Below are 8391 nucleotides of genomic sequence, written 5' to 3' on the forward strand. Positions count from 1 at the left end.
TGAAAATTACAGACCACTTTTGCTAATGTGGGCTGGAGGATTTAAATGGCTGAGTGCAAATAATTCAATCAGCAGGTTGGATTTGTGGTTCTCATTGCAAAGTGTTAAATGCAAAGCAAAACTGACACTTGCCTCATTCTTGTTTAATTTCCTAAACAAATGGACACTGGCTCCTGCCCCAGTACAGGGGGAAGGAAAGAAATAAATCAATGCACTGTGTTCCCTATGTCTGGTGTGGACACTCAGCGTCGCCTCACTGAACAATGTTTTTCACAACGACAGTATTTTTTTTTTTATATCTGAATATCTGTATTTGTTGATCCAAAGAGATGCTCAGAATTGAAGCTGGAGAAAGGCTGAAAAAAAAACTTGTTGAGGGGGTGAGGAAGTGTTTGTAAAAGCCCATGACAAAGATTTTGTCTACTACAGAGGAAGAGAGTCAGAGAAAACAAGATAACTAGGTGGTTCTTACAGGATCCTGGAGACTTCTAAAGCACTTGTGGGGGGAGGGGGGATATTTGTACCGATAAGCACAGGGCAGAGACAAATTAAGGACAAGTTTGATGACTCTTTAATGCATAAAAAAGAAAAATTATTTTAATGGAAAGAATCCTGGTTGGCTGTGTGTGTTGCATGGAGTAGTAAAAACCTGGCACAGTTGAGACTCTAAGCACTATGGAGTGACCCCTGAATGAGAAAGGCCTAATCCTGATGTCATCGAAGTCAATGGTAAAACATCTCTTGAGAGTAGCAGAACATCAGGATCAGGCCCTATGGTTGGTTCAGGGATTCAAACTTTCCTGATCAAAGTAGGCAGATTTGAACTACCTGAAACAAAGTTTGGATGACAAGATGGGGCCAACCTGAAAATAAATAAAAGCCAATCCTTCAAGTTTGAGGGGTGCTTGTATCTGCAGATTTGAGGTCATTCCTTGAAGAGGCAGATATTTGCAAAATTTGGATCCAGCTGTGGGCTTGGATTTTGCACCCCAGAGAATATAAAGGTGTTTGGCTCCAGCAAACTAAAAGCCTAAAAGTATACCTGGAGTAAAGCCGGCACTTCAAAGGAGAATTAGATAAACAAAAGGACATGCTGAATTTTATGCTGCTTGGGATCGGAGCTGGGTGTACTGGATGAAAAGGTGGGGGGATCCGAAGGGGAAAGTGTATTTTTCCACATTTCCTAATTCTGGTAAGAATGGGGAAAAAATAAAAACTGATTATTATTGTTATTATTGACCTTTCAGAGCATGCAGAATTGTGCACTGTAAATGTGATTAATGGTAAGATCTAGCATGTCCTCTGAAGACCCTGCAAAAAAGTTTTAGAAACGATGTACCAGGTAAGGTACATAAAATGTAAAAGTGACACATAAAATTAAATTAAATTAAATTAAATTAAATAAGTATGGTAAGGAAGCAAGGACCAGGATACAGCAACAGAAATATGTGATGATATTGTTTAAGCATGTGAACATCTCAGAGGCTCACTTAAAGAAATCTGTCCTCATTATTTCCAAATTGATCAAAGGGAAGAAGTTCCTTGGAAGTTCTCACTGACCACTGGGAGGATCAAATCTTCCCTGGTGAGGTTCCTAGGCACATTTTGCACAACTCAAAAGGTCAGATAAACATCCAAATTTCCAGACAAAGACCTAAGTTCTTTTGAAGGCAAACCTTTACTACAGGTAAGTATCCAAGTGGACAGTGAGATGGCTAAGAGGAGGATCAGGTTTCCTGGCAGGGTGGGTAGTGCAGTGATAGCAATGGAAGTGTTCAAAGGACCAGCCTCTCATCATCTGAACAAATCCCAAACTCCGGGAACACACATCCTCATGTTCTAAAGGAAACAAAAGTATTTTTGGACCTTCTCTGTTAACAGATTCATTTCCTGAAGACAGAAAAGTGGGTACATTTAATACTATCCCTCCAGAAGTGGGCTGGGAGATATAGCAACATAGAGCTATTACTGAGGTATTAATTAGAAAGGCCTGAATAAAAAAGTTCACCCTTGAAAGGCATCATTTCAAATGACGTGGCCAGGAGTTGGGTGTAATCAGCACCTAGACTGAATGTGACCAAGCACAGTTCTGCTTAGAAAAGTGACTTTATAAAAATCATGGCCTTTTAACTTCACAGACTTTCCCTTCTCTATGGATTCAGAGCAGGATACACTCACTCTAGCGAACCAAACATGTTCTTACTATCAGCAAACCTGCCAAACCCACATGAACTCGGGCAGAGGCTGCTGGATTTTTCTCTGCCACCCTCATCGGGAACAGAATGAACTGACTCCAACTGCTGAGCCACAATGTGTAGCTGCCTTCTCCTTAACCATGTGCCCTCCACAGCACTTGTCCAACTCCACTGAAAGTAACACAATGACACGGATATTATAGAAGGCAATAATTCCCTCCACACAACCCTTATTATGGTTGGTGATTCATGAGGCAGAAATTGCAGCACAACTCGAAGATCACAGGTGGAATTTAGAGAGCTGGCAGCTGATTAAATATTACCCCTGGTGGCAATAATAAAGTAGTGCCTACATGCCCTGAGAGAGGAGAGTCAGTGTGGTAAGTACTATGTACACACATTGTACAAGACAGTCACTGTCCTGTGGGACTTGGGATGTGCTTATACCCAATCCCACACACATGCCAACCCCAGAAATGCAGTGGTGAAATTGGTCTGGAGACAACTGGCACTCCTCAGAAAATGCTAGTGCCTAGCTTTCACTCATTTCTTGACTACAGAAAAATAGAGCAAGTCTTCTGTTGCAAAGAACTCAGAAAGACCACGACAGGCTGGAATGTGTTTGGCACTCTGGGTTCCCACTTGGAATCTCTGGGTTTTCTTGTAAACCACATGTGTGTGTTTCCACGCCTAACAGTGCTAATATTGCTCAATACCCATATAAACTGGTTTAAGTGATCAGAAACTGGTTTAAACCTGTAACAGAGCATAAGTTCAGTGCACATAAACCAGCTTCAAAATAGCTGAAACTCATTTAAGATAAACCTGGTTGGCTCAAACCGGTTTATGCAATGTCTGTCCCAGACCCCTTCCTGGTTTAACTTAAACAAGAGTCCTCCAGCATCCCAGATGCTTTGCAGCCCTAGGCTGTGCTCTCTGCTCCAGGGAGCCCTGCCCCCCGCTCCCTAGCCAGATCTCTGGCAGAGACTGCAGGTACAGCAGGGTCTGCCTGGGTTCCCCCCTGTCCCCCACCCTCGCTGCTCACTGCTCAAGCACGGATCCCCCTTTCCCTCCCTCCCATCTCCCACAGCACGGACCCCAGACCCACAAACCTAGCCAGCATGTGGTATGCTAACTAATGCTGAGAGGTGTCTGTATGTGTCTCCAATTTCACTCGGACAGGCAGACAGAACAGTGTCCACTTAAGGCTTTTTGGAGCTAATCAACAGGTCAGATGGTAATGTCCCTCTGTTCCTTCCTTGGAAAAAGCTGTTTAAGAAGAGCTTGAACTAATGAGAGAGGCTTTTGTTCTGTTGATGGACTGATAAATGCTGTATTATCAGCTCCCTGCTGGCTCCCTCTCATGTCAGGTTTACAGACAGTATGAAAAACTAGGGGAGAGGGAGATTGGAAGGTCAGTATCACTAACAGATACATGCACTGCACACCCCACCTTTGCCTCAGTGCTAGCCAGGAGCTGGGGTCTAGCAACACTCCCACCCCTTGAGCAGCAAGCAGGGAATAGCCTACGATTGTGCCGGTGTGGCAGAGCACTTTTAGTGCCTGCCACTTTAAGGGCCAGAGCAGGCAGCAGACTGCACTGCTAGTCAGGAGGATCACATGGCTGGCAGGAGGCTGCCTGATTGGAAGGAGGGCCTAGCTGCTAGGGAATATGAGCAGGCTCTGAGCAGTAGAGCCAACAGTGGCTGCAAGAAGCTGGAGCACAACTGGAGCTGCTGCTCTCAGAACATCTGGAGGTACAAGGCAGGAACTATGGGGATGGAGGAGGTTCCTGGTCCTGGGGAATAACCTAAAACTATACCCTGCTGGGTTTGGACGGTGTGGTGGGGCTGCTTATGGCAGGGTAGTTTCCAGGAAATGCCACACCTGTGCCTGCCCAGTGAAGGGTGAGTATGGGGCACCAGAAAGCCTCATCCCTCACTGCCTTGCAGGTGACCCTGTGGAGGGGAAAGGCTAGGGGAGCACACCCTGAGAGAAAAGCACAGGGGCCCAGGCCCACTCAGTGGGTCCTGAGGCCTGAGTGGGCCATAGGCCAAGAGTGGGGTCCAGGCACATCTACAGAGACACCTGAGGCCTGCAGGGTATAAGGCCCCATAGCTCCAGTGAGGCAGCAAGGTGATGGCCCCAGTGAGGGGGCATATTGTGTGTAGTAGGCCACACAGAGTAGGGTTTGCAGAGGCAGTCTGAAGGGCTGTGCATGACAGCATAGAGTAAGGACTATGTGATCTGAAGGGCTGCGCATAGGCCAGCCCCAATAGTTTACTGATGTAAGCCCCTGTGAGGGGGCATGAGTTGAGGCCCCAGTGAGGGAGTGTAATGGCCAAGGTAAGTCTCCGGATGCCTGAAGCTGAGTTTTAGTGAGAGGCTGAGTGGTATGGCTCAGCAAGGGAGCTGGGGGAGTAATAGTGGATAGTTTAGTGATTTTTTTTTTTTGGATGCCATCTGTGAGGCATATGACATGGTAAAGGGGAGGTTGGAGCGATGTATTATGCCCTTGGCATCAGGCATTAAAATGGGCAGCCTCCCACCTTGTTAACATCTAATTGGTTTCATCAAAGGCGAGGCAGGTGAGTGGACTGCCCTAGGCAGGTGGGCGTGCTGACATTGTGATCAGTTTTGAGTAGGCCCCCTGACACAGCAGGCCAGGGTGGGGATTTAAACCCTTCCCTAATCAGAGCATCCTGCTGGGGCCTGGCCACACCCCACCCCCCCAGCTCAGCAGTGTGAAAAGGATGGGAGGGCTGCTCTAGCACTCTCCAGCTTTTAGCCTGAGCCACTGCAGGCATGTGCCTGCATTTTCTTAGTCTAGAGGGAATGTCTATGCAGTTGCAAACTGGTTCAATCTAGGCAGGTTAAACTAACCTGCAAAGATTGAATCAATTTAGGCTCAGGCTTTCTGAATGTCTGTCCCTAGCCTTAGAGACCAAAAGACCACTGGGACTGATGTCTCTTTTTAATTCTAGTTTTGAAATAAAGAAATATGTGAAACCAAGTAGTCACTGCTTCATACATTCCTGTTGTTTCTCACACCAGGTGCATGTGACCTAGTGGCAATAGTGGCTCCACAGTTGTCCCTTTGAAAAGCCTCAGTGCCTGCTTTGTGTCTGAGCAGCACAGCTAAACAGGAGAGATGCAAAGCTAATCATATGAAGAATGGAGCAGAGGAGAAATCCCAGCAACTTGAAAAACAGAGGGGAATCATAGTATCTGTCTGACTGGTATCTGTGAACTTCGTTTTTCAATAAGTTGCAATGATAAGGCAGCTTGGCCCAGATGAAAGATTTCAGTTGGGTTGCTAATTGTAGGTAAGCAGACAGATTCTCATAGCAATGTTATTTCCCTGGATTCCAGCTCCCAGAGGTAGAAAGAGGAAAGAGTAGGGGAGAAAAACTGCAAAGAAAAGGATGGAGGAAGGGAGAGAGAAAGAGATGAAAATAGAAAAGAAGAAAAGAAAGAGATCAAGTTAACATGATTGGCAGAAGAGAGAAAGGAGAGAACTGAGGAGGCAGAGAGGAAGAGGAAAAGAAAAAGGAATGCAGGACAGAAGCTGCCTGGACAGAGAAGAATCCTTTCTCAAAAGGTGTCAGCAGCAAGGTGGGTAACCACAGAAAATTAGAATTGACTCCACCTCTACTCACTTCAGAGCACTAATCCCACAGGAATTTTAAGAGGCAGACACCAATCTCCCTCTCCCTGAATGGGTCTAGATCTCCACCAAAGGGTTTCTGCACCTCCAGGAGTGTGGAAAAAAATACTGTACAGAGGCAAAATCCCCATTTTCCAGAGCCAGTATAGCACAGTCATGCAGTCTTCAGTGCCCAGAACCATAATAGACTAGAATCAGAGAAGGGAATAATGATAACAGCAAAATATGCTTGCTGACAAAGGGGAAGTCATGGGCAGAACACCTGGAAACAGTCTCTTACAGTCCTCAGTCAGTCTTGGACAGAAATATCCATAGACCTTTCCGCAGATGAAGAAATTATTCTCTCTGTATCTCATTTTATTCAACGAGTTTTCATCAATGACTAATACTTTCAAAGTTAAGAAAGCAATCGGAAATTGGAAAAGCAGAAAAGCTTGTTTTCCTGTAACAGTCTGTGAGAGGATGAGATCTACTACTACTAAAATCTTGAAGAACATGGTGATTAGAAACACTTAGTTAAGCTCCCTAATTACATATAAATCCTCCATGTCTTAATATATTAGTTCTGAATATAAACCATTTTTTGATGAGCTGACAGGAAAAACAATGTATGCAGTATATTTAAGATTGTAAAAATTGATAAAAACATTAAATGCTGTTTCTGTTCATTTTAATTCCAATTCCTATCCAGTTCAAGCTGGGCACAAATCATAAGTAAAAATTAATCATCTAGCAAAGATGGAACCTGGCATTTGGCATTTTCTAACATAATTCAAATGAAGGGTCTGAAAAAATGTAAGCTGAGCTATGTGATTTTTTTTTTAATACTTTAGGATAGATACATGTGTAACCTTCTGAGTAGCAACACTACAGTACATGTACTAGAAATGCTATTCTTAGTTGCAATTCAACCTTTTGATGGTTAGCAGCCAATCAGAATCATCCTGTCTTTAAACAAATGACTAGGAAAATACCAATACAAAACAAGATTAATTAAATAAATATAGTGATTTAAATAATTTATTTACATCAATCTATTCCACCCTTGCCAGTGCACTGCAGCCTGAGCCTGCTGTGAAGGACTCTGGGTATGTCTAAATTGCAACTGGAGATGTAATTCAGCACTGGTAGGCATATCCCAGCTACCTTCCTTCCAGCTATCATGGCTAATAGTGCAGTGAATATAAGGAAACATGGATGCGAGTGCAAAGATAAGGAAACATGGATGGCAGTGCAGGCTGTAAAAGTTGTCTGGGGACCCTTGATCCATTTTTGGCACTAGCACATGCTAAAGCCCATGCCACCATGTCAACTGCTGCTGTTCCCTGAGCTATCTACATCAAAGGTAGTAGGGGTGTGCCTACCTGTACACTCACACCGTCCAAGTGCAGACCAGGTACACCCTGAGAAACATGGTTAAGAGTGAACAATAATGTTGGAGCCTCTTAACAATGAGGATCTGCTGAGTTTTACTAAGCAAGCAGAAACAATGATACCATGCACAAGTAGATGCAACTTTTAATCTGCCCCAGGGCCATCAATATTCACTAGCCACTCTCCTATAACTGCCTAAGCAGGTCTACTTATTGCTGTCCAACAGAATGTCTCCTGCTGCTTTAGCATAGTCTAGGTGGCAAACAAGCCCAGGGCTGGGTTTCACTGGTCAAATTCAGCAACAATATAGATGGATCAGAAAGAGGGTGCAAGTGGGAAAGCAGTGTGATGTGCACCAAAGCAGCTTTCTCTAAGCAACACAACTCAGACTTGCCATCAAAGGGGCAGCAGCTGAAGAGCAACTAATGCAAGGGGACACTGCATAGAAGAGGGAACCCCTCCAGGTCTAGCATTAATTTGCTGTGTGAGTGACAGGCACATGTTACACAATTCAATTATACATTGCTAACATGATAAGTTTGCATCTCAGTAGATATAAAAAGTTCCAGGACAAGGCTCTGCAGTGTCTTTAAGATTGTTCCCCCATCTTCATTTTTCATTACCTAGCTCTGCCTGTTACACTTATTTTCTGACCAGCATGCAGCACCTGTATTTACCTGCTGGTTTATACCAGGGCATGATATAAATCTGGCCCAGAGACTTCTGTAAGGGAAGGACCTATTTATACCAGGTTTGAAAGCAGCTTTATGTAGCCAGAAAGTGACATGATTATTACAGATGTCACACGCCCTCAAGTTTCACTGCTGTCCTTTAAGAGTTTCTCACACTGTCATTGACAAGTATAATAACCACAGTACAATGCTTGTAAGAAAACCATCTGATCACTTCTGTAGTATTTACTATGTGAAATTTATTGCGAGGCTGATCCGGCTCCATACAGAGTGACTCATTTCCCTGTTCTGCAATGCCATCTTGCAGCAGAAGAAGGGAAAGCACCACTCAAGGCAAAAAAACATAGAAATGTGAACCTGATGAACATGACATAGTTTGAACTACGGTTGCAAATAGAAAAAGTAGGTTAATATAACATGATGAAGATATTTGGTTAACACTAGAGAATTCAGGTCTAGGGAA

This window comes from Alligator sinensis, unplaced genomic scaffold, assembly GCF_000455745.1.
Source record: "Alligator sinensis unplaced genomic scaffold, ASM45574v1 scaffold360_3, whole genome shotgun sequence".
NCBI classification, from domain to species: Eukaryota; Metazoa; Chordata; order Crocodylia; family Alligatoridae; genus Alligator; species Alligator sinensis.